The sequence below is a fragment of the Thalassophryne amazonica genome, chromosome 21 (assembly GCF_902500255.1).
Source record: "Thalassophryne amazonica chromosome 21, fThaAma1.1, whole genome shotgun sequence".
In the NCBI taxonomy this organism is placed as follows: Eukaryota; Metazoa; Chordata; class Actinopteri; order Batrachoidiformes; family Batrachoididae; genus Thalassophryne; species Thalassophryne amazonica.
Window position 1 is genome coordinate 31,072,788 of NC_047123.1, and position 20,543 is coordinate 31,093,330.

Genomic DNA, 20,543 nt, shown 5'->3' on the forward strand with positions numbered 1-20,543 from the left:
CAAAGCGCTTCACACAGGTAAGGTCTAACCTTACCAACCCCCAGAGCAAGAGTGGTAAGGAAAAACTCCCTCTGAGGAAGAAACCTCAAGCAGACCAGACTCAAAGGGGTGACTCTCTGCTTGGGCCATGCTACATACATAAATTACAGAACAATTCACGGACAAATATACAAGAAATGCTATTGGTGCACAGGACAGGTCTGCTGGTATTTCTTCTTGAGTCTAGATTTTGATGAGGAGTTGGTGCAGTTGCCATTGGAGAAAGGGACCTTCTTCTTTAAAGACCTCAATGAGAATGTTGTCTTCCCAGGGTGCTTTGTTGTTTTTTTTTTTTCCAAGTCTTGAAGGGCAGTGAGAGTTTCTTCAAGAGTTGGGGTTCAGCTGAGTTCTTCAACGATGTCTTGTCAAGCTAAATGGCTGAGCACTTCCTCCTTCTAAACAACTGGGTTGGTTTTCAGGAGGTCTTCAAAGTTTTCTTTCCATCAAGCACTGATGTCTTCAGCAGGCTCAGGCCATCCATCCTTTGAACAATCTACCTCACCACCAAAGGATTTCTACAACAATGACGATGAGTATCATTGAGTAATAGACTCTGGAACATATTCAGTAAAATAAATGAATAAATCAATAAAAATGATAGAAACCTGAATATCTTTGGATTGTTTGGCTAAAACTCTTAATCTGAGGATCCCCTTCTTAAATAGCTGAGACATTATGTGCATTTTCTAATTCTAAACACATGCACAAAAAGTATCCAATTTTAATATGTATGTATATGCAGTTTTGTTTTTTATTTATGACTTAAGTTTGGGTTGCTTTTCCATGGGGATGACTTTTTTAATCTCACTCCAGGATGCATATCCATGAAAATGAGAGCAGGGTTTGACTTTATAATTGTTAAAAAAATAACCACACACACAGTCTGTTATGAAAATAATCAGAAGCTGCTGCTGCTGCTGCTGTACATACAGTATGCTGTAGCTGAAGGAAACTGGCGGAAAAAAACAGTGAATAATGGAAAAGTATCAGTTGCATTATATTCCAGTTTATTCATATTCGCCTTGGGGAAAATGAAAATTCCTTTTTATAAAATAAAAACCAGTGCAGCTGCTTATAACAGCTTCAGCTCGTTGTGTGGATCCATTGATGTAGTCACATTTGTTGTGAGTCCACCATGTGGTGTTTATCAGTCGGCCCACGCTGCCTGATTATAATGGCAAGAAACTTCCAGCTTCAAGTGTGAACGCCAGTTCCACGTGTACCCTTGTCTTTAATCTGACCTCATAACATTTGTTCTCTAGAAATACTGCTTATTCCAGATACCCAAAAAGAGCGGAACCCATCATCGTAATGTCAGTTCCCACACAAGCAGTTTGAGTTCACTCTGTATTTGAATTGAGTGAGAATTAGATTTGGACTCGGGGGGGTGGCAGCGAGGCTTCTTTTCGGGGACCCCTGCAGTGCTCGAGACTGGTGCGCGTTGAGTGCCTCCGCGGGGGGTAGGTTAAGCCTGTTAGCCTCGTATGATGGCGCCGCAGGTTTGCTTCACGGTCGGTGAGGAGACGAGAAGGAGTTGAACACAGAAAATCTTCGTTCCCGCGCCGATCATCACCGCCATATGCCATATTTTGTTATTTTGCAGGGTCCCATTAAGCCGTGCTGCAGGAGTATTTCTGCTCGGCAGCTATTTGACAGCCATTGCTCCCCTGGCCTCTCTTTTATGAACCTTCGTCATTTTAATAAGGTGCATTTTACTATCTCATCTCTTCTTTGGAATAAACATCATCTACAATAAAATCTACTTTAGGTGCCATATGTAGGAGCTGTTAAAAAATGCAGAAGATGCCCAACAAAATTCGAGTGCACTGGCCCAGAGAAGGACACGGCTGTATTATGTAATAATTTATTTAAAATTACATAATTGAATCTGAGAGAGAGCGAGAGCTTGCAGGGAAAGCTTCACGGAAATAGGTTTGGAGGCGGAATGTCGGGCTCAAATCAGCTCTGTCTGTTTGAAGCAAACCAGACTCCAAGAGGAAAAACAAATTTCACCATCATGGAAGTCACTTGAACTCATCACCCCCGCCTTTCTCTTTGCTACCATGGAAAAATATAGGAAAGCTGTTCAGTGTTGCTCTCATTTGATTGGTCTATTAAAAAGATTTGGTGTGTATTTACTTCCACACCAGTGGCAAATTTTCTTTTTCTTTTTCTTTTCTTTCTTTTTTTTTTTTTTTGCTAATTTTTGGATTATATAAAGAATTACTCAAACAAGTGGACAACTTTTCATGATGCTTGGATGAAAAGTTGGAGCATCACCTGGAAAACACAAATTAGATTTTGGAGTAACTCCTAATAAAGATGTAGATGAAGTAATTTTTCCAAATTTGTAATGCATCGTTTTTAGGCAGTGACTTGCCGTTTTGAGAGCGTTTCGTATTTGATGGCGGCACTGATATGCCGTTACGCAGAAATGACTGTTTTGATTTCGACTTGTTGTTCAATGACAGTTACCAAGAACTTCGTGTACAATAGTGGTTCCCAAAGTGTGGGCCGTGGCACCCTGATGAGCTACTAAGATCACAGCAGGTGGGCTGCGGCCCCCTTGTGGGCCCTAAAAGTACTGCAATTGGGTCATGAGAGCTCATTAAAAATAATTGTCTTTGATTTTTGGATTTTTAATAGTTTAAAATGACCTGCAATATGTAGTCATAGTTAATTGTATTCTATTTTATATTATTATTCCATATGTTTATTTTTGTTTTTTTTGTTTTTTTAAGGATCCACTAATTGACAAACATTGACTTGGAAAAGATACATGTAATGTTTTTATTTTTTCTTCTCTTGAGGTACTGCTGTAAAACACTACATATAATACAATCCTACAATAAACTGTTTCACAAGTGCATGAGATGACACTGGCTTTAGGAACTGCTCTTTTCCACCATGCTCACCTCTGAAATAATGCTGGATGTGAGAGGTGACATGTAGCGAGATGCAACCAGCCTACTAGCCCAACAGTGACATCTACAGGAGGGGAGGTCACAATGATCAGACTGTAATAGGTAGACGTGAAACTCTGTGCAGAATTTTCATGTTTTTATCCTCTACTTGTCCATGTGTGCTTTGTAGCTGAATTACTCCAAGCTGTTGAACCAGTTTTGATGGAACGTGTTATATCATTTGGACTCGGTCTTGAGTAGATTCTGCATCTGACTGGGGCGGGGGGACAATTCCTGGAATATTCCCTTGATGATAGTAGAGATCATCTTGGGGCAATATTACATTTTGCCCCAAGATGATTGTAATGTTGATTGTTTACAGCAAAGAAAACATTAAATGTTTAGAAAAATTAATCATGTCAAACATGCTTTGCTATAATCTTCTGAAATCATTGCATGGCCTTTTTGTTTTTCTCTGCCCCCTTTGTGGAGACAGAATGCTGCCTTTCCTTACTCTGCCGTGACTTCTCTTTCTTCTCCAGCTTGTGCTCATTGTGCAACTGCAAAAATCTTAAGTCGCCGAGGAATGAATATGTAAATATTGCAGTTAATGGAAGTATACATAACAGCGACTTACAGCCATGTCTGATTTGCATATTCCAAAATAGCCAGTTGAAAGGTGGTTTTTGACTTAAGAGGATGCATAAATCATGTGTTTGCAGGAGGTGTGATGTGCATCTGTAATAGCATCCTATTTACAACCTGTTTGCCTCAGCCTGAATGTATTTTTCCAAGGACTAGAACGGCTTATAAAATACTGGCTCCATCCCAACCACCTAATGCTGTGATGCATGCACTCCTGCCTTGATTAATTCATGCTGGCAGAAGATTTTCCCTGTATAAATACCTGCAGCACAATGACCAGGGTCATTAATTGTACTTGGTAATTACTGCACGACATCTGGCCACAAATAATAAATGAAAACAGGCTGTTTTTATTTGCGGTCTGCATGCTGAAGTGTGGTTCTGGCTGGCTGTCAGCGACTTCAGCTGTTGGTATTGATGCGCAGTTAACGATAAAAAATTGCATCTTGTCACATTTATTTTAATGGGGGTGTTTCTGGGTTAGCTACGTATCAAAGTAGGAATATTGATCTTGAGTGCAGTGAGCAGGTGTCTAGGTGTTGATAGAAAAATGATCGCTACTTCTGCCAGTTACAAATTCTGTCTTGAAGAAATTATTGGATTTATATTCTGGATCAGAATATTTATTTAGTTAAAAAATAAAAGAAAAAGAAACATGGAAAAATGGGACATTTCTAGGACTTGGGAGAAAGCCATTTGGAAAAGTTATATGCTCCCCAGTGCTTATACTTTTGTCTTTTCCGATAATATTTCAGTAAAATACAAATTTTAAAAAAATTAATAAATTCTTCCATTAAAGGGGGGGAAAATAGATTATAGACTTTTGGCAAATACATTTATTTAAATATAATGCAACTTTAATGGTGCATATATTATCTAGATTTTATTTTTTTTTATGTCTGCTTTTTAAAGTTTTTGTTAAATTTTATGTTTTTAACATTTTTGTTTAATATAGTATTTTGATGTTGAAAAGCATTTAAATGCTGACTTAGAAGTGCTATATAACTAAAGTTATTATAGTAAGAAAATGATCCTTCTTCAGATTCAGGAAAAACCTGTTCATTTTATAGTTTTACAGCCCAGTGCATGATTCTGCAACAACAGCAACAAAGGGGATAGTAATCAATACACAGTAAAATGAACAAACTCCTGTTCTTGTTAAAAGATCTTGTAAAAAAGTTACCTATGTACTTTATCAAAAAACATATTATAGTAAGAAAAATAAGAGCTTGAAAACATGATTACTTTGTTGGTTTACAGCCCACTGCATGGTTCTGCAAAGACACCAAACGGGATAATAATCAGTGAATAATGAAATGACCAAACTCATGTTCTTGTAAAATATATTGTAAAAAGCTGACTTGTGTATTTTATAGGAAACAAGTAGTGTAGTAAGAAAAAATAAGCCTTTTTCAGAAGAAAAACATTAATGCATAACAAAGACAACAAATGGGATAATAATCAGTGGAAAATGAAATGACAATGTGATCTTGTCTTATTTTATGGAAAAAATATGCTTCAGTAAGACAACTAACAGACCTTTTCAGGTGAAGAAAAACATGATTACTTTGTTGGTTTATTGCCAAACCATGACTACAAAGAAAAAACCTGGGTAATCGGTGATAAGTGAAGTGACATTGTTTTGTTTTTTTTTGTTTTTTTTAAACATTCACCATGAAGAAGTCAATTTTGTAAAGGTTGCCCACACAAGACATTTTACTTTTGGTCTTTAAAGCATGACACATTTGACATTTAGAAACTATTTTCACAGCCGCTTTAGGAGAATTTCTCAATTGTGCCTTATTTTTCACAATACGCATGTTCTCTGAGCATCCCATCTATCCACCTGCTTCCAAACTGCTTTAAATATATTTCATATGGGTTGAAAGTAGATTTAAGTATTAAGTTGTAAAAATGTCTAATAATAATAAGAATACCAAGAAACTCTTGCATATCAGGAAAATAGACTGAATTAAAAATATTTTAAGCATTGTATTTTTTTATTTTTTTATTTTTTAAGTTGACTCGTGAGTTGTGTAAATTATAGGATTTTTTTTTTTTTTTTTAAATGATTCATTTTTTAATTTTGTAGGCTATTTTATCAGCTAAATTCTCCATTATTTTTCTGGTTAATAAATAACAAAAATATTCCCTATTTGTAGATGATATTTGATTTTACATGTAATAATACCTCAGTTCAGTTAACCACCTGAATATTTAAACTTTATTTACATGCAGGTGAGTGTGTGGTTATCATACTGGTCTTGCGTGCAGAAGGTGGTCAGTTTGAATCTTGGCTGGGATTCATGGGCCGATGCCTCGGCTAACAGACTGACTCCAGTTGTGGGGTACAAATGTGGCGAGGAAAGGTACTGACCGCTCCACGTAGTATGTGGGATTTTTCCAACATACCTACTTGCATCCTTCCAGCTTGTTGCAGGTTGATTCTTGTTTTTTATGCCATAATTTAGATTGCAGACTTTTCCCCCCTTTTCTGCAGCCCAGAAAATGAAACTCTTGAACAAGGCGGCGTTTTGTCTGTGCTTCTGGTGCCTGTGGGTCTTGGTGTAATTTTATAGCGGACATTTCCATTTCTAAGTGAGATAAACTGACCCACTCCCCTCTCCGGACATAATTCATTGCAGCTTGGATAAAGAGCCTTTTTGATTTTTGCATGGAAAATTCCTTAATGTACCGCCGGCAGTCAGAGGTCACTTAATAGTCTGGCTGCTCCCAGTTTGTGTTGTGTTTTCCTGAGAATTCATAAATCTTTAATTTTGACACACTAGAGGTTTGAGGAAGTGTTTGGTGTGTAAATTCATTATGCCCACTTGAAAAACCCCTTCCAGTGGTCCAGTGAAAGCTGAGCCAAGTTTGGTTATTAATGGTGTCTTTCTGCCTCTTGCGACCTAATTGGTGTCTGCTGATTGCTGAGCCTTCTGATTAAGAAACGCCATTAAAATTGATGTATTACGCTTCCAAGTGTTTTTCACAGAGATAACTGCTTCAATCAATTGATAATTGCATAAATGATTTACTGCCGAGCCTCAATCTGGCAAGGGAATTAAAGCAGTACAACTTTTTAACATTTGCACCCCCCCCCCCCCCCCAAAAAATCTCGATTCAAAATAGTCCTTTTAAATGTATGGATTTTTGACCAAAGCAAACGCAAATGCAGTGTTGTCTGTATCTATCATTTATTATATCTACTAGTAGTGAATTGTCTCCTGTCACTATGCGGTGTAAAATTGCACTTAGATTTGAATTAAGTTTCCATGAGAAGGGTTCTGACCACCCAATCTCCAACGTTGGGAAAAGGCTTCAAATTACTATATTGAGTAAGTATAAGTTGCTGTTGTCGTGTTTTCTCGATTTCAAACCAACATTCGGCTTTTCTCCAACATTTTGGTTATGCAAAATATAATCTCTAAGTTGGCTGCCAACACCCAACAGCTGTCAATTTTCTTTTGATTTCCATCTTATTTGTCCTTTGGAGAAGTGGTGCCCTCAGCAGACACTCCAATACAATAAATTACCTACAAATGGGAATTGTTACATAAACGAATTCTTTTTGGCTTCTCCCATTTTGCTCAGGGGGCCAAGACACATCAACATGTTGATTTGGACTCACGTTTTACACCGGAAAACATCTGAAACATCTCCAGATGTATGAGTGGAATGGACCGTGGTGGGTTTGGAACCGCAGACCTTGTTGCTGCGGAGTGTTAACCTCCGCCCCATAAATAACAACTGAAGACATGCCTCCTGGATCGGCATCTGCCTTGAACACTAATCATCTCCTCCTTAACCCCAAACCTCTTTCTCTACTAAACCTCACTGAAATCTCTTCAGATGTTTTAGAGCCACACTTGAGCTGAAAACATTCCCAGCCCTGGAGGAGGTAATTAAGGGATCTAATGTACATTTGAAATTTGTTTGCAGAGACTTTCTCATTTTGTTGTAAAAACTGAAAGGGCTTTGGTTTTCTTACTGCAGTGTCTTGGATTAATACTGTTAATGAAGTATTTTAAATTTAGATGTCATTACTGTAGCTATTTTAATACACTTGGAACATACGGACACGTATTACAGCTTTTTAATGAGGTTGCTCGGAACATTATGAGTCTACATTAACAATCATACATCACAACTTTTTTTTTTTTTGACTCTCTCTGTGCAACAGCATTTTTTTTGCTCCGTAAACTGATGGCAGAGGGAGTTGATTTTTTTTTTTTTTTTTTTTTTTTTTAAACCCCAGTTGCTTTCCTTCATCATCCCCTCTGCAAAGATTCAGCAAGGTAGCCACTTCTGTTCTTGCACAATCATCACAATGGAAATCAGAAGTGTTTAAGGTGTGAAGCTACAAGACCTCGTTCTATTTTTCATCTTTAAAAGAAAAGCTGTAGTCAAAAGGCCATGTTCTGCAGAAGGTGCATCAGCAAAATGTGATGAACGTGCATTCAGTAACATTTCACTTTGAAAATGTTTTCCTGTCTGCTTTGGCTCGGATGTACTACAGTGTGATTTCTCCACTTTAGCCTCGCTCTGAAAAACTGTCTACATTAGGATGTTATTTTAGGGAGAGGAGGAGACACTTCAGCATTTTCACGTACATTCAAAATTATTTTTGGCAGCATTTATTAAGAAGTGAGGAAAAACCAGACGTGCAAATGCTACACTACCGTTGCTCAAAGACACAATCTTAAGGCTTTGTTCCAGTCCGAGTGGGAGTTCAGAGTTTCCAAATTGAGGATGGTCACTAATAAAACATTATTTTCCTTTTGTTTGACAGCGTTTACATTCTAAAACTTGAATAACACTCACACCTCCGCACAACCCTGCAGAAAGGATTTTGAGTGAACAGGATCCACGAGAGAGATCATTTTTGTACACAAAGTTACTAAATTGGAGAAACAGATTGTTTACCAGCTCATTCCAAAACTCGAATAAGACCATCAAATATCCACACAACCCTGCTGAAAGGATTTTATATGAATGTTGCCAAAGCAGACCCTTCTGTTTCAAAATGTTTTTATTTTATATTCTTTCAAGTGATTCGTATCTGTAAGTTGTGCTTATCAAGAGAAATTGCTGTCCTTCCATCTGTCCATATGGCAAAACCCTCTTTGCCCTAAAACTCAGCCATAAAACTCTCAAAATCAAAGTTTTTATATATTTATTCTGGGAGGTCAAAGATCTGCTTGCCAAAAAAAAAAAAAAAAAAAAAAAAAAATCAACAAACAAAAACATGCACATCTGACATTTATAAACTGAATTTTGCATTTCAAGTAGAAAATTTACCAGAAGTCCTGAAATTCTCACATTGCCCACTAGATGGCATCAAATGTGTGGCAAAGTCTTGACTGTTTATTCATCTGAGATGTTTTGCTGAAAATAAGATGGATTGACAGCCAAAAATCAACTTATAGTTGTGTCCCTGCCCTTATGGGCAACTTACTTGTATGTAAATTGAAATGAACGTGACGCTTTTTCATTTCGTAAGCCACTTGTTAAATTCTGAGTTTGGAAATTTGACTTTTGAGAGTCGGGAATTCTGCCTCAATCCCATTCCTCTTGGCCGTTAATACTTTAATGAATACCACCAAGCTATAATCTGCTAAAGCTGTTTGATTAGCGTTTGAAAGAACTGTAATTGTCACCTTTTTATATTATCCAACATTGCCACAATTCATCAATTTGCCTTTTTTTGATTTGTGCAAATTACTTTTTGTTATTCGCTTCCCCTGAAGCTGCTTCGTCTACCATCTCTTCAGGAAGAAATTGCCTACATCTCACAGAATGACTTTAAAGAACCCCAGAGAATGCGCATCAGTGTTCTTAAGAATCTCTGGGTTTTATGTGGTGATTTGAAAAAAATAGAAGGCGTCCTTTTTAAAGCAAAACAAGAGGTTTTGCAGTTACAGCAGTAGGTGGTTCTGAGCAATGTGTTCTGGGCTCTCATCCCTTCCTGATCTGTGTTTCTGGTCTATGTGACTGTATTTCTAAACAAGAGCGATGCAAAGCGTGGCATGTGCCCCCCTTGTATCTGAAGTTGGTGTGATGTTTTATAAGAGTAGATGGTCTATTTGCATTGTGAAATATTGCTGCTTTAGAATTGGTAGTTGTATTGACCCCCAATTTCAAAAGGAACCCCTCCTCTTGCCTCACCCAATACACCACCAAGAAATGGTTTCAATCATATAAAGTGTTCTTTAGTTACTGTGCAAGAATGAAAAGTTGATGGGCGGGCGGACACCTGCGTGCACAGGTGTCCGCCCGTCCGTGTATGTGCATGCACGTCCACATCCACGCCTGTGTATCCAAGGACTTCTGGAGCAACCAAAAACAAATATAACAATACGCTCACATGTGGCCAAACCTCTTTAAAATAAAGCTACACTCCTTTAAAGGAGCTGACTTTTAACATGCACACAGTGTCCATGATGTGTTGCCGTGGCTGCAGAGAGGGCCACAAAAACAAACAAACTTATGGATATTTTATTTTTGGCAGCACATGAGGCTGTTTGAAAAGTCAGGGTGCTGTCTCATGTGCACCTTTCTCTCAGAAACAAACAGTCTATACTGTGCTCAATGAATGTGTTTCCATGTTTGTTATTATCCACATAAACACTCAAGTATAAACGTCTGTTCCGTTGGGTGTAATTTTCTATCATGTCTGTGTGCACACCTGGAGACTTAGACATCAGGTGTGCAAGAGTTACTCAAACATGGGAGATACTTGTATATTGTGCACACAATATTATTTTGCTGCACACAGTGCGCACCTCCTGCTTGCACTTCCCTGCGCACCGTAATCTGTGTGCTGTGTTCTGCATTTCTTATTCAATATGCTGCTGAGTTACATCGATCAGGCATGAGCGCATCGTATCGCTGTGTAGTGAGTGTCCGGCGTAAGTCGGAGCTACAGCTGAAATTTTGGCTGCCACAATTAAAAATGACAAAAAAAATACATCAACGTAATTATCTTCAAAATATTACACTTTTTTTTTTCTTCCTCTTCTAAGACGGGCTTTTGTTTGCCACAATTCCGACATTTTGCATTCACCGTCATCACGTTGGAATTGACATTTAGCACTTAAAAGCTAACAGAAGCGTGAAGACGTCAGACGCACAGAGATTGATCTGGTGACTTCCAAAGGCTGACACGCTGAACGAGTCAGACGGTCGTTGTTTACAAACACCACCGCTATTGTCACGTTCAACAATGAGGCTGTTTGATGCTTTGACGCATCATTGCTGAGACAAACCCTCTGCTTTGTTGCCCAGAGGGACAAAAAGGGCGAGCCTTAATTTCTGTATTTATTGTTGAGTCTTTCTTGCTGCCTTCACTTTGACCTTTTCCACCTCTGAATTATCAGCTACTGACCTCCATGTTTTGTTTTTTTCTGTTGATGGCTTCTTTTTGCACAGTTTCACATTTCCCTCCATTAAAGATGGCACTAATAAAACTCGAGCTGCATATTGCTCCTCGGTTGTTTGTTTTCCTTCATTTGAATGAAGCGATGCTGCTTTTTTTTTCCCCGTTTCCTTTTTGTCATTAACAGATGGCATGCGTGAGAATGGCAGGGACAGATTTATAGACGGTTCATTGGATTGTCACTTTTATTTTTTTAAAGCCTCGTCGTATTCACCAACTGTTATTGTTTCTCCAGGTGTATGCGGCAATATTCAAAAGATCTAATTTGTCTGTGATGAGCATCCCCATCCGCTAGAGACCAAACGTACGGTAAGATATGAAAAGCTCATTATATTATGTCCCAATAAACATTTTTTTTATTATGCAACACACAAACTATGATGGAAAGCAACAGTAAAACACCTTTTATGGCACACTTTGTGCTTTCCCGTGGAAATTACTTTCATTTTAGTAATTTACTGGTGTTGTTTTGCTCTTTAGAATTAATTAATCACAAGAATAATGACTGAACTACTTTTGGATTCCTCCAAACTGGATGTGCAGTAGTTGATCGTTTGATACGGCGTACTGTCTGTAAGTGTGCGCCGTCTGTGGCGTTGGCCTGGTTTTGCAGGGGGTTGATGGCCTGGAATTATTTGATAGATGGCGTCATTAATTCTGCTTGACTTCCCCACCGTGTCCCGAAAATGAGCTATGTCTGTCTTTGTTTCTCCACCCTGCAAAGAACGTGTAGCTCTGTCGGCAAGCAAAAACGACTCGGTCTCGAAGCAATTATGCGGCGCAAGTCTCATCTTGGGTCATTTAGCGATGGGATTACTCCTGGACTTGCAGGAGTTCAGGAATGTGCAGAAAACCAGAGGGGGGGTGTGCACATTCTGCACAACACTGATGAAACAGAAGTGAATTAATGGGGTGACCCACTGCGAAGGCTGATTAGAACCACGTACCACCATTGATCCCTGAGTGAGCAAGCGTGGTGACTTCGACTGCAGGCATGCATGTTTTGTTTTGTTTTGTTTTTTTTTTTTTGAGAGGGGAGTGGGGCTTTTGTGTCTGTATGTGTCTCTACATGTTTGTGCACGTCCTGGTTCAGTGCATCACTCATTAACAGGACTCATTATGTCTCCTCTACACTGGGGTCCACCCCTCACTGGGGGGCTTCAGGTGCAAAATGATTATTGCAGGAAGGGGTTCATTCTCTGTTCTATCAATAAACAAACAAAACTTCACTGTACTCTTTATATGAATGGTCTGAGGGGTTATGTTCCCGGTCAACATTTGCATCATTTAGTATTGATTTTAATAATAAACTTTCTCACTTTCTGGTGCAGATTATACATTTCAAAGTGCTTTTACACTTAAAAATATGGCACATCTGCAAGTAACTGTACACTGAAATCAAAACGGGATAAAACCAAAACAAAAAATGTACAATAATTAAGTTAAAATTGGTTTGCAACAGACAGAATCCCGATTCTGACTCACATATGTCTGTGAGAACAGATGTGACTTGATTTAAAAGACTCTAATCTCAGCTGTTTCATTAAACGGGTGCACAATGCGAGAAAGCTGTTTGAGTCATTGGATTTTTAGTTACTTTTGTAACACAGCAATCTTGCATTCGGAGAACGCAAAGCACAGGGGTCTTACACGCCAACTACCTATGTATAGACCTGAGTTGTCACAGGTGTATAGATTTTTAAACATATAGTGTTTCTGATGATTTATTAGTTTATAGTTAAATTGCTGTTTTGTATAAATTTAACATTTGCACATTTTTAGTGCCACATAGCTACAATGTGTCTGTGTTAACTAGCCTGTACATGACAATTTCTGAGAAAATGACATCATGCATTGTTTAAGAATGTTTAACCTGGCAAGTAAATTATTTGATGCCTTCCCACTTATTGAAAATCCTTATGGGATTATTTTATTGCCTGTGGGTAACCATTACCATCTGTCTCTTACTCATCATGCTCAGAGGAGCTTGTGCTTCATTTACTACCCCCCCATTAATTTGCTTGACTGTTCTTACTTCAAGCAAACTGCACCATGTTTGGTTTGGAAGAAGGAGACTTGAATATTTGCTCAGCCCTGTTGAGTTTATTGGTGTAAGGAGCCAATTTTAAACGCTGGAGTTCTGCTTTGAACAAAAAAAAAAAGGAGCCAAAGATGGTTTGTTGAATCCACACCGGACATTCCTGGTGTGAATATATCTCAATTGAGTGTGAAAACAAGACGCGGAAACCTGTTATTAGGGGAGAGAGAAAAAAGAAATCCAAAAGGATCATAAATATGCCGCCGTATTCCGACCTCACTGCATGAATTGAAGATGGAACCCAACATCATCATGAATTGAAGATAGAACCCAACATCATCATTCTTTATTCACTCCATACCTTGGAAAGAAACGATCATCATTAGCCTTGTTTGTCCAGCGGTGCTCTGTTTATGTCAGGGTAGGGTGAGGCAGAGGTAATGATAGATAGCAGACATCTGCGAGAAAGAAAACTGCTCTTCAGGTAGCACGCAGAGCTGCTCAGACAAAGGTGCCATCAGCTGGCAGCCTACCTGCTGCAGGAATTGTGGAGAGAAGTTGGAGGTGATGGCGTATAAAAGACTGGCGGAGACTCTGTAGCAGCTATGGGGGGGTTGAACACAACACCTTTCCTATTGAATCGTGCAGTAAATTATAGTGTAGACTCTTGGCTGAGAACAGCAGGGAAACCAAGCTGGTTTCACGTAAAAGCAGATTAAATTAAAATTTGCACTGAACATTAATCTTGCAGAAAGTCACTTTGTCGCCAGTCATAATGGGAAAATTAGTTACTTTTCGGGGTGGTGGTGGTAGTGGGGGCGGTTGCTTTTTAAAACATTAAAAACGCTTGATGAATTACTGCTCAGCCCCATTTATAGTAATTGCTTGATGTTGTAATTGGGGGTGCACCAATCTGATATTTTGGATAGTTATTGCTCCAATATATGCCAAAAATACTAGATCAGATATCTGAATATAAAAACACCAAAATCTGACCCAAGTCTGCTGTCGTCTGAGTCGTCACGCCGGCTGTGTATGTTTTCCTTTAGGTGAGTAGAATTTTTTTCTTTTTCCAAAGTTTCAATTCAGTTTTTTGAGGGACAAATCGCCACATGCCACAACACGGTACAACAGACAAGTAGGGTTGAGCCTGAGCAAACATGTTACCAACAGTAGTAAGGGAAAAAGTCCCCCAGTTTTTTTTTTTTTTTGACTGTTGGAAGAAGCCTCAAGCAGACCAGACTCATTTGGTTGACCATCTGCTTTTGCCATAGTAATAAAAACAAAATAACAAAACAGAGAATTGGCAATCATGCAGAGATTGAAGTGTTGCAAAGGCAGTACAGAGCAAAGACTCAGTGAAATAGACTGTAGAGTGCCTTGAAATAGTATTCAGCCCCTTGGGATTTTACATATTTTAATTAGTTTATGCCATTTCAGATCCAAAAAGTAATTCAGATTTCTCCAAAAAAAATTCTCAAATTACCCTCCTTCAGCTGAAACTCAAAGCAAATCTCTACAACTTGATATAAATTAAATAAAAATATCAAAGCAAAGATGATAGGTTGCATAAGTGATGGTCCCCTTTAGTGTAACACACATAATCAGTTTTGTTGCTGGTTTTCTTGAAACAAGTCAGGGGATGGATATATGAACATTTCCAAGACAGTGAATATGTCTTTAACTTTATTTACATAATTATGAAGAAGTAGCTTAATTTCTTTCTTTTTTTAATACATGTGCAAAATCTCAAACTTTTTCCACATTGTCATTATGGGGTATTGTGTGTAGAATTGTGAGGGGAAAATTAATTTCATCCATTTTGGAATAAGGTTGTAACATAACAAAATGTGGAAAGTGAAGCACTGTGAATACTTTCTGGATGCACCGTAGTCAGTTCTTAAAAACTGAGTGACTATGCAAGAAGGAGACAAGTGAAGAAAGACACCCAGACAACCCAGGAAAAGTTATAGACTTTCACTCTTAGTGTGATAGTGAAGTGGAGCAGAGAAGGATTTTCTCGCAACAAAACAGGTCAGATGTAGGCTTTCATCTCAGATGTACCTTCTGGAAATAGTAGCCGAACTTTCACATCTTCTTTTTAAGAAAATCCTCCTCTATACCACTTCATCATGATGCTGTATAACTGGGACATGTTGGGTCTCCAGTGGAGCTGGAGACCCAACATGTCCCAATTCTGGAAGGATCTCTCATGACAAGGTGGTATCATACCATTCCTAAATGTAAGGCTTAATTCTCTGCAGATGTTTAGATGGAAACCCCAATGTACTGATGATTTATTGCTGATTATTTTTTCATTGGGGGAGGACCCACCTTGCCTACTTGGGCGACGCTACAGGAAGAGGATCACACACAGCTTCTTCACAATTCACGGGGCCCGCAAAAAAACATCTAGCAAATTTTGCAGAGCCATTGGCTCCCAAGACAACTTGATGCACAATAAAAATGTCACCTTCTCTGCAGGATAAATATTCAAACCAGATTTCATGACAGTCTGAGTGCATAGTTTTTAGATCATGACCGTATTGTTTCGAGGCGTGACTGATGGCCTCGGGCTGCGCTGCAAGCAAAGCACAAATTCATAAATTTCCAATTTGCCAGTTGTTCAAAACAAAACAGATGCTAGCTTTGGCGTGGAAGAGCTTGTTTGTTTTGATATGATAAATTTATACATACAGTAGAGAAGAGATGCTCCTATTGCTGCAGTTTTGGGGGGATTTATGGGTTTGTTTTGAAAAACTGAAGGAGAGATTCACTGTAGCAAACAAAAAAACATTCATCCAGCCGTTTGCTTTCTTCTTTTTTCCCCCACTGTGCCGCGGGTGGTGCAGATCCTGCCATAGTGCATATTAGGTGAGCTGTCAGATTTGTTATGTTCTGGCAGTGCCGCCTTTACTTACTTGAGATAGTTTGTGTGTAGAGCCATTCGATAACTAGTTGGAACAATGTTGCACTTATCATAATTGCAATCAGCAGAGACACATTTCGGTAATTTCTCATATGTTTGAGAGTACGTGTTACCAGACTTGCTAATTGCAGTGCATTTTTCATAATCCAACTGTGCCGTCCTCTGTTCTCACCCAAAACTATGCATAAGTGTTTAAATCAGGAAAAATAACAGGAACAGGCTCAGCTGGTGCAGACGGTTCTGCAGTTTTTCTTCCCTGATGCAGCCAAGGAACAAGTGAAATGTGTAAAGCTATGACGGATCAGGGATTTTCCTTCAAGGGATTTGCAGTAATGACATTTTCATGTTGTAGTGGTGGCAACACAGAGAGGAGCAGTGTTAACATGCAACGCCCCCTACCAGACTTGGTTAACTGGTTACTATAATAAAACGAAAAAACCTGCTTAAAGCAGCTTAAACATTGACACCTTCTGGATTTTCGGTTACAAACCCGTCCAAAGAGGATTTTATCATGAGGGGCAAAGCACGATAGAGGAGAGTAGCTCAAAATTAGAACCAACATTCAGTAAGTCATAAAGCTTAAAGCCTTAAGGCCTTTCAAATTTTATAAAACTGATCATGTTTAGTTTCTACTGAAGCCCAAGCATTATAATGTAGGTTTATCTGTGCAACATGTTTCAAAAGTACAGCTCATTTTAATGACAACAACATATTTATTTGGGGGGAATTCGATGGCAAGACGAACGTGCAGACGAACTGCAGAAGGCAGCGTGTGTGCACATGCATGAGATGACCTGAACCAGTTGCTTGATAAGTGTTCCTGTGGCGTGCACGCTAACATACGTAAGATGTCTTGTAAATCACTTCAGAGGCATTATCTGGTTTCAAAAACAGCATTTTTAGATAGTGTTTATTTCTCGCTAACTTTTACAAAATCTATGAGAAACAAATTGGACTTGTACAGAAATAAGATGTTTCTGAGTGTTTTACGCTATCGTGGTTTATTTGCTCAAGAGAGCAGCCAGCTGACATTACGCTACCTTTCTTTACTCTGATTGGCTATTGCCGTGTCCTTTCTAGAATCCTCACCAAGCTTATGGGAAGCCCCCACGTGAGCTGTGATGTCACTACCAAATGTAAGTCATGGAGTCTGATCATTTGAATTTCTCCCCATCAGGGGTTGAAATTCTAAATAGTTTCCAGACGGTTGCAAATTTTGAACATATTGGTAATGTCATATTACGATTCCCTTATTTAAATGTTAAGCAATGAAATTATAGTGGTGCCAAAGAATTCTTTTTTTTATTACTTAAATCTTAAAAAACCCAAAGGCCGTACAGCTTTAACTGTCATTTTTGTGCACAGTAGCTGCACTATTTAAAGTGTAAATTAATCTTTTATGAAAATGTCACATTTTCAAGATGGTTATTGGTTGAGTGTTAAAAAAAAAAAACTTGAATTATTACTAAAAATTCTCCATGACGTGGAGCTGCCACCCAGCATCCCCAGCAGCAAGAAAGTCAATAGCAACTTGCAGCATTATGTCCAATCTCCCACTTGCATAAGTCACCTACTGACAAAGAAAAGACTTGAAGGCTGCGTTATAAAGATGGAAATTAACCGCGACTGTCTCAGTGATGGTCTTATGCATGGTGCATAACTTTGCACTCAGTGATACGACCTCTGACCTGTCTAGCATGAGGTGCATGTTTATTTTCTGTGCCGCAGCGAGCAGTTTGATGTGCAAGAAGAAGAGCAATGAGGTTCAGCTTTTCACACGCTTACCCTGCTGCCATTCACCAGACGCCCTCTGGCCCCGGCAGTGCACTCACCGTCTTAATGATAAAATGTCCTTCTCCTTTCACAGCCATGCAGGAGCCCATTCACAGGCCGTTACCGCGCCGTAACAGAGGTGGAACATAAACGCACGTGTGCGATCGCCAACTGTGATCCACGCTGTCGCACACCCGGTGATATTCTTGTCACATAAGCGGTGAAGTATTGTCTTCCATGCGCCCCTGGAGTGATTAAGACGTGTAGGACATTGCAGGGGGTCAGCTCACGGTTAAAGAAGCACTGAATCCTGAGAGACGCGTACGCGGCAGTGGTTGTAAAGCAGCGTCTTATGGAGGCCACTGAGGCTAATATCTCTGAATGGGGCATGCTGGCATTTTCAGCTGTATTATTTGTGTCATCTTGGTTATTTTAAGCACCTTCTGGAGGTGCACAGCTCAAATGTATTGTAAAGGAGAGGACGACACTCAGGACATCCTAGTGTGTCACCATTTTTATACCCCTGCAAACAACATTTTTGGTAATTGGGCAGAGATATACAGCAGTTACGCTGTCCATCCATCTGTCAATGAGTCTTGTGTAGGGTTGGAACGACTATTCGTAATTGTCGATTACGACTATCTTTGCTTTTAGCTGCCTCTGGTTGCTCAGTGTCACTACAGTAGATCCAGTCCAGTTTGGCATTGGGATTTGGCACAACTTGTACGCCAGATGCCCTTCCTGGTTCAAGTCAAGTTCGACATGGAGAAGCCTGCTCACAGCTCTTGATTTTTTTTCCAAGCGATCACCCAGTCAAGTACTAACTAGAACCGACTCGGCTCTGACGGGATCAGATGTGCTCAGAGCAGCACGCGTGCATCCATCTCAAACCCATCTTCTCGACTAGCCTGGTCATTTAGATTTCATGATTTTTGTACAATTTTTAAGGGTAAATCATGAAAAATGTGTTTTATGGCTTCAATATTCCGTTTCCAGAGACAAATGTCCACATTTCTACTGTAGTTGATTTACAGTGGCCCCTGAATTGAACAATGATTACTTTTATTTCCAAGTATTGGGAACTCACCCAAGACTCTTAGTTTGTTTGTTTCCAGCAAAGCTGCTTTTGCAGAAACCGCGGATCAATTTCATTTTCCAGGAAAGAGGCTGTAGCACAGGTATGAGGAGTCAAAAGTTTCTTTCCAGAAATGAGCCTGTAGCTGAAGAATGAGAAATCAATCACTGAAAGCTCCACATGGTTCACGGTCAAAATGCCATGTTTTCAACTCATATTTCTATATTCTTTTACCAATATGGAGTTTCACTACTTGGATTTAACTTAATTAATCAGTTCACTCATTATTTTTTTCTTTGTTCTTGTAAGTGCAACTTCTAATATACCAGTTTCATTGAAATTCACACAATGGCAGCACAACATATGAAGATGTGCATACAAGAAAATAATGCCTGTCTGCTGTCTTCAGTGGTGAGACAAGTGGGCATGTATCTCACATCTATCGAACTCTATCCAGCTCTCTTACTATCTATCCATCACTTTATGTATTTATATTTCTTTACTAGAGCTCCTGGTGTAATCCTATTGTACTCGCATTTATGGTAAATGTCCACCATGTGGAGCTATTGCTCCATTTCAAGAACCTTGAGTTCAGGCTGCTGCAGGATACAATGATGAACCTGTTGCTTATAGTAGTGGATGATCTATCTGTATATTTCTAGCTATATATCCATATTTATATCTCTATCAATCCATATTTATATCTCTATCACTATACAGTCATACCTGTTGACCTCTTGCAGGTGTTTCATTACATTAAAGATTACTACAGCCACACATAATGAATGTAAGCAACTCGTTTGTTTGTTTGTCTGTTTGTGAACAGCCCGAAGCCCACAGTTTGTCATATATCATTATGATTTTTTTTTTTAACTGAAGATTCATATCCTGGTAGGCAAGAACTGATTCAATTTTCAAGGTCATAGGTTAAAGGTCAAAGCCAGGAAAAATCTTGGAAAATTGGAAAAATCCCCACCTTTGACATTGAATAAATTTTCAAAAATTGATATCTCTATCAAAAAAGATCATATTTCTTTCATGTTTGAGTGTTTTGTAGGATGGTATCCTTTATCAACTGACAAAGTTTGATCCAGATCTGATCCAGATTACAGATTTTGTCACCATTTAAATTTATCATTGTACACCCCATTTAATGTATATCTTACATTATATCTTAATCAAATGTGCCCCAATTACTCTCATATTTGACAGTAAGGTGCAGACTGGCACTCACTATCCCCAGAAAAAGTTTGATCCGGATTGGATCCGGATTGTGTATTTTGTGGACTTTTGAATTTAATGGGCCAAAGCCCATTTGCTGTAAATTTTCCATTATATCTCAATCAAAAGTGCCTCAGTCACACTCATATTACTATTATGGATTTACCTGCACCACCAAAATTGGATGGAGGTTCCAATTTTATGCCTGTTTGTCTATTTTCCAGTTATCAGTTGGAAACCAAGTGCCAAAAAGCAACAACAAATTGTGCATAGCAGAGATAACCAATGTTCTGTGAAAATGATCTGAAAAAGGAATTCAGAAACTGAAAAAGCTGGAAAAAACAAACAAACATGAGAACTCCACAAACAACTTAGATTCAAGTGCATGAAATAAACACATACTCTTGACATTTGATCACGTCTCATTTAGCTTATGAAAATTCACTTCTAACTTCTAAATTTTTTTCCCAGGTAAAATTTTT

At 38.8% G+C, this 20,543-nt stretch overlaps 1 protein-coding gene across 3 annotated transcripts in view; it reads left to right on the forward strand.

The window, feature by feature from the left end:
* The window catches only part of LOC117503606 (kelch-like protein 29), a 301,998-nt gene that overhangs the window by 13,099 nt on the left and 268,356 nt on the right, over positions 1 to 20,543 (forward strand). The window contains exons 2-3 of one of the 3 annotated variants that reach the window (XM_034162864.1): positions 4,863 to 4,873; positions 11,277 to 11,328. The exons of 1 other annotated variant lie outside the window; for it this stretch is intronic. The gene's annotated coding sequence lies outside the window, so the exon portion shown is untranslated. Of the gene's footprint in view, positions 1 to 4,862; positions 4,874 to 11,260; positions 11,335 to 20,543 lie in introns of all 3 variants that reach the window. One more of the 3 variants, XM_034162863.1, reaches the window with a different exon arrangement.